We start from the raw sequence: 6925 nt of genomic DNA, 5'->3' as shown, positions 1-6925 counted from the left end.
TCATTTAACTTGATTTGGTCACAGTAGGAATAATTTGCTTTCAGTTTAGTCGTGTACGTTGTGTACTTGGTAGCATAGTTGATTGCGTCAATGTCAACGGCAGCGCGCGAGTAGCGTTTAAGCCATGGCTTGCTTGATGCGCAGAGCGTGAGCGCACTAACAAAAGTAGGCACCGTCCTTAAAATCCATTACGAATTGATCAAAAAGTATCGCGGTGGAGGGGTGGGGGGGGGGGTGGGTGATCTGTTTTCGAGCCCTGAGAAAGGGGTGGGTCGTTCGATTTTCAGCGACACGTGGGGGAGGATCATCCTATTTTAATCCAAGAATAGCCACTTACATAAAAGTGCGGTTTTTAAGAATGGAAAGCTTGATTCTGCTGCAAAAGTTGGCCACATATTTAAAGCGTTGCAGCGTTACCGATGTGTAATTTATTTTTGTACGTATTAAAATTACATCTAACCGAAATTTAAATGATAAAAAAACCTCTCTTTTTTGCCTTTTTTAACATATAAAAAGATTAAATTGTATAAAATATGAAAGGAGTGCTTTTTTTTGCACTTTACAGTTATATTGTTCCTTCTACGAGACTACAAGTAAAAGCAATTTAAATTTACCATGGATTATAAACAAGAACTGTAGCTGGCTATTATGTATTTCTCATCGTGAACTTTTCACAATTATTAAATTTGCCAAAAAAATCATTTCTGTACTGTTCCATACACTCTGCTGCTCGACCGTCATCAGTTCCGCTCGCTCTTCATTTTCATCAATGCTCTGTTCTCCGCTGTCTTGATCACTGCTACTTTGATCACCCGCGTTCTTTCCCTTTCCAAACTTTTTCTCGTTGCTCTCTTCCTCGTTGCTTTCTTCATCTTTACTGGAGCTGGCATCCTCCTCGTTTTCAGTGGTCTCGGTTACTGCTCTCTTGACGGCTAGCTTCAGGTTTCGAAAAATTTTTATGTTTTATAGGGGGGGGGGGTGGGTCATGTAATTTTCAACCTTCATTTAGGGGTGGGTCAATTAGTTTTGTACCAAAAGGATATATATACTGCTAAAGGGATATTGTGTAGCCGTAATTCTATAACAACGCTGCAAAGAACTTCATCTTTCAGATATTTGACCTGTTGTCGAATGTGTAAGCTATAAAAAAAAAACTATCGGAATACAGGAAATGCAGTTCAGAACGTTGAATTTACTGAGGGTAAATTCTCGATCACGCATTTTGACGTCGTCTGCGATCAATTAACAGACGCAAAAATGGCTGACGCACCTTGGATAAGCTTGAATTCTTACGCAAGCAGCTTAACTTTGAACCAAGCTTCCTGGAAACAAAATGAGAGTAAACATATAAAAAAAATTATACCCAGTTTTATAGAAACTATATCACCACCACAATCAGCTGGTATGAAATATGACTACGCCTGACTATTTATATTTCAAATTATGTAAGGATTCTTCAGTTGTAAATAAGTGTCAATTTCCAGTATAGACTAAAATTCACCCACCGATCAGTTTGCCGGTAAACAATTCCCTATCGCAGACCAAAACTCTGATTTCAATGCCCGGTCTATCCCAGACAATGTGAAGGACATAGTTTCAAGCAGTTTATGCACATACCCATCTAGCTTTTATATTGACACACCCGAAGGCCAAAGGGGAAAATGGTCACGCACAATCCCAATCTACAATCCCAGAAGAAAATATTGGGCCACAAGGCAAATTGTCCCCTTGTCCCCATTTACAATGTTGAAAATCAGGTATTATTTTCCCTTGAAAAACGCGACATTTTGCAACATTGAATAGGAGGGGAGATGGGGCGGGGGGGGGGGGGTACGTCATCTGGCTTAAGGCTCAAAAAAGTTTCCGGCACTTTCCAAGCCTTAGATTTGGATGAGCCAGTATGAAAACTCTTTATCAGTTGGAACAGCAGAGAGGAACACAAGTAAATGGTGTTTGTTTACGAATCAGTTTCTAAGCTAAGATTTTAAAATGAATACCCATAAAACCTGCCACTAGAAATCCCGAAAACAAATTTCATTGTAGCTAAAAATCAGAGGTCATTGTCCATAAGATAAACGAAATCAGTACACATCCCGTCCATGCCACGGTCAGTATACTCCTTGATTCTCCCAGTATACGCACTGTATACTGACATTTGACCTGACATAGAAGGAATCCTGCCGCAGCTGTAAAATTCCGTATACACACCTTCCACAGACCTGCCAGTATACCTCCTGTTTCACACAGTATACATGATGTATACTGACATGTATAATGACATATAAGGAATCCTGCCACAAGTGTATAAGATCCTGGTATTTTTCTTGGCCAACCCTGAAATATACTGATCATTATACGGACCTTATACATCCTGCCGCATCCTTATATTTGTCTTATACCAATAGATATACTGACTGTGTACGACCTGAGGAAGGTTCCTTATACAGACGATTTTATGCAGTGTACAACCATGGTGTTAAAAATCTGCCTGATCATTGGTAAACACGATGTTATCATTTTCTTTTCACGATAGGTTACCATAATAATAGTAATAACTGATAAAAACACCCCGAGTCATCTATTGGCCGTATGTTGTGGAAATTTTAAAATCGTTTTTGCACTGCGGTGGGATGGGCAGAGGGTAACGACCTATGCAGGCACTCAGTGCGCCTGCAATCGTAAAGGCCACAGTTGCCAAGCAACAGAAAATGTCCTTTAAATAGTCAAAATACATTGTGGACAAGTACATGCCAAGTAGAATTTATTTTCTGGAAACAACTATTTAATGTACATATACATTATAAAAAACATCCACAATGAAATAAAACTTATGAAAGAAAAACTCTTCTTTATGCGCTGGCTTAAAGAGCCTGTTGCACTACTCTGCACATGTGCGGCGACTTGATTTTTTGGAGAATCTTGTCCTCAGATCCCACGCGCTTTCGGTCAGCGGTGACCGAATGCACGACGTTCTTCAACCACTGGAACCGGAAAACTTAATCGACATGTGCGTTGTGGTAATACAGGACCCATGGCCAGAAATTCCGGACATCGAGTCTGTTAATTTTCGTGCGGCATACGTCTAGTACACATTTTAGTGGTGCATACCGCTGTTCAGTACGGCGTACTTCGGGCTCAACGACATTACAGAAAAAGTTGTTGCACAAAAAGATGTTGTTGGGCATGTAGATAACTGCTGACCGAGGTAACTGCATAAAAGTAAAAACTAGAGAAAACTGCCTTTCAAACGATGTCTTTTGGAGCAAAATCGGACCATTTGCAGCCGAAATATCGCCTTGCAGAGACAGCGGATTTGGGGATTTTAGCGTGGCTGTTTACGAGCTTGCTTTCCGTCATTTTGTAAGCTTTTTAAAACCAAAAAGCAGAGCGAAGAAATCAGCATCGCAGGTGAAAATTGTTCAAATAGTACATCATACGGTGCTTTTCTTCAAGCGATCGCGGCACTTGGGATATTCCGATTATGTTGTCTGCTACAGAGGATCAAAATCTTCTTGGGATGCAAAAATGGGATTTCAAGCCTCTGTTTTGTAGAGCATTGTATGGGCCAAGCTTCGGAAATAAACATCGATGAAAAGCAGGGCCAGTAACATTTCTTGATGAAAACCAACTTATCAGAATAGCCGAGGAAACTTTCAAGAACTCTACCGGATCGCGGCACTTGTTCCCGGTAAGCCAGAACGTGCTCTGTTTTATTTTGTTTTATTTCTGCCATACATTTCCTTCGAGTGTTTGGCAGCCATATTGTCAAGTAACCTCGCGCGTGCGCCGTTGCGATGTCCGGAATCTCTGGCCATGATAAATGATAAATACACCGACACTTAAATAAAGTGATTATTATTATTATTATTATTATTATTATTATTATTATTATTATTATTATTATTATTATAATCAAGTAATAAGGCCAGTATTTCCTAGACTGTTCACGGCCCTCTATTTTCTCTTATTTTTCTTCGATCCTTGAAGGCGTGGATAGAATCGCGAAAAAAACTGACGCCAGTGCAAAACTGGAGACTTGACGGAGCAGGGCGTGGAGACCGAGAAAAAATTGTTAGTTTGGCTAACTTTACTGGCCTCCCCGCCCCACCATTCTGTGCTTTGCGATCAGGCTCACTTCGCTCGCTTTTTGTTTAGCATGTGTTGAAAATAGAGAGTCTGTGGAAAGTCTAGTGTTTTCCTACGACTTTTAAGCCTGTATCAGATTAGTTTTCAATCCACCGGGGCAGATCTAGACTAACATTGCAATTTTAATTCAGATCTAACCAAGCCAAAATGCAATCCCACACAAACCCACATAAAAGAACTTTGATCATTTAGTGATACAGTAATGAGATTAAAATGTAAGAGAAACTCCTTCCGTAGCCCACAAGAGTGAAAGTTAGAGAGAACTTGAGTAAACTGCAGAAACACATGACTGCAGCTCGTGTCCCCGGAGAATTTCTTGTTCTCTCAAATTTCCAAATGAGACATGTATGACCAGGCTATGAAATCAAGCTACGTAAGCACTGTCAAAACTATATCGGTACTGACCTACCAACAAACTATAATGCCAAGGCAAACATCTCATACGTTGAACAAATCAAATATGAGATTATTCAAACTCAAACCAGAAGGACAAACAACATAAAATGAAAACATACCGAAAAGTAACAAAACTGAAATCAAACTTCTCGCTAATCCTGAGTTAGGTTAATCGGGCTTTGAACAACCCAGGCCCAGCTGGTCTCTATGATAATGTGCGCATGAGAACTGAAGATGGCACACGAGAGGAACAAGGAGGTTTGTTTGCTAAGAAATGAATCTCACGAAGATTCATCAATATGAACTGTTTTGAAAATTAAAGTGCCTCCTTTGTAGTTATCTTGGTATGATTTTTCATTGAATGAAAAACGTCAGTATTCGTGTGCCTTGTTTACTCCAATGTCTCCATTCTAGGGATATATGCGAATCCGGTAGTGCCAGCTGTTCGCTAAACTGTTTTTTCCATTAAAACTACGGAAATGCGGAAATATTTCTACCGAGTGTCAGAAGTTGATAATAAAAACGACGTTAAAGTCGTCTGTGATACGTGACCATAGCCAGAAAAAATTGGACTAAGACAATGTCCCTGAAAAAATTATGACTGAGGCAATGCCCCTGAAAAAAAATGACTGAGACAATATCTATGTTTAAATTCTCTTCCAAAGTTATTCAGGGTGTTTATGATAACTGTTAACCACGAAAACGAAAAAAATGACTCAAAAAGTGCCACGGTTTCCCTGTTACTAGCTAAGGCCATGCGATCCTAAGGATGTTTCTCGTAAATGAACCAAGACAGGAAAGTGCAACACGAAATGACAAGCTGCATGGTCGTCCGCGATTACGAGACTCAAACGTATGATTTTTGAATCATTGCGGGGATTTTTTAGGGGGAAGGGAGACATGCATCTTTCCGGCCGAGTGAAAATTACACCGGGAGAGTGCATGTTAAGGGTCACTCGCCCAAATAGCGAGTGTTGTCAAAGTTTAGTTTCCAATACTGCACAGAGGTTTACAGCTTGTCGCTTTCGTGATGTTTGATTAATTTTAGTCCGGGAATACTTGATACTGGATTTCTGTGCTTGTTAGAGGGATATACTGAAATGGTGGGTAGGGTCTAAGCACTAAATACAAACAATCGATTTCAGGAGTGCATGTAATAAGGAGAAGTTATTGGGGTCAGTGTCTAAGATGGACCTGCTAATACTTAATGTTCTCTTATCTTCTACATTTCGTCCCTTTATGTCCCTTAAGTGCTTTCAACTAATCTCTGAACTCTAGCTAGCCATAGCTTTTTTCTTGTTTCCTTTCCTCTTAGCTCTCTTTCGTTCATGACCTGAGGCTAAAATAAAAAGGCAAGAATTAGTTTAGTCACCGTCCTTTGCAAAACAAAAAGCAGCAATAACCTGAAGGTTTTTAATTTTTCGTGCAAAATAACAGAGCCTATATATTGAGTTTCACAATTAAATTAAATAGGTGTAAAGGGGGATCGAAGGATCAGGAGAACACCCCCCTTCCATCCCTACTCCCTCCCCCTCTCCACCGTTTTACGCCTGCTACGCAAGCTAACATTTCTAATGCGTATTTTTTTGTAATTTGGAAGCATCTGGCGGTTTATCCTACATGACGTTTCCTGTGTTCCCTCGGAAACAACGTTCTTTTCGATGATGGCTGGGTAGCCTAACTTGATTCTGGTGAGGGAATTTTTCTTGTAAGGTTCGTTGGTCGGGGTTTGGTGACGACTCAAGTTTCTGTTGTTACGAATTCCCTAATCTTTTGAGAATTGCCTGGGACCGCAAATATAAAAGGCTTTTTCGAAATCAAAACATGTGCTGGATGCATCGACCGACTAGAATGAGATACCGACTAATTGATTCTTTTGGTAGATGAATTGTCGCCGTGTTTTCGAGAAGTAAATTGGAAGCGATTTAGAAACTCAGTTGAAGCCAGAGTTTTCAGAGGAAATTAAAGAGCTGAAATTAGCAAGAGACGAGAGCAATAATTTTGGGAAATCACAGAGCAGTCGCTGTGTGTTTTTGATGGTTAGAGGCCACACCTTAACTTCACTGCAAAATGAAAAAACAGACACATCGGAAGAGGTGAAAAGGACATTTAAAGACGGCCATTGCGCATGCATGACAAGAAAGATATATTCACCGAGAGATATCGATAAAAAGAAATGACGATGACATGATTCGTAGGATTAAGAAATGAAGGGCCACAAGAAAATTAGAGTCCGACAGTTGCAAGGAAAGTCGCCGACCAAAGATGTGAGTCTTTCCCGGGTACATATAATAGTTAATACGAGAAAATGGTTATTGCGCTTTTAGCCGTCAAAGTACTTTACATGTAAGGGTGCGCTCGGAGAAGTAATAAAAAACGCTGT

General features: G+C 40.1%; 1 pseudogene across 1 annotated transcript in view; it reads right to left on the bottom strand.

Annotated features, from left to right (window-relative positions):
- Positions 1-411: 411 nt before the first annotated feature.
- LOC145487085 (uncharacterized) overlaps positions 412-6925 on the bottom strand; it is a 179651-nt pseudogene continuing 173137 nt past the window's right edge. Inside the window, exons 20-21 of the transcript XR_014049351.1 lie at positions 1271-1322; positions 412-936 (exon numbers count right to left, since the gene is read on the bottom strand). The product of XR_014049351.1 is annotated as an uncharacterized LOC145487085 (transcript). The remainder of the gene's footprint in view (positions 937-1270; positions 1323-6925) is intronic.

This window comes from Orbicella franksi, chromosome 5 (genome assembly GCF_964199315.1).
Source record: "Orbicella franksi chromosome 5, jaOrbFran1.1, whole genome shotgun sequence".
NCBI classification, from domain to species: Eukaryota; Metazoa; Cnidaria; class Anthozoa; order Scleractinia; family Merulinidae; genus Orbicella; species Orbicella franksi.
Note: the sequence above shows the minus strand (reverse complement) of the source record. Positions and strands in the feature narration are given on the sequence as shown.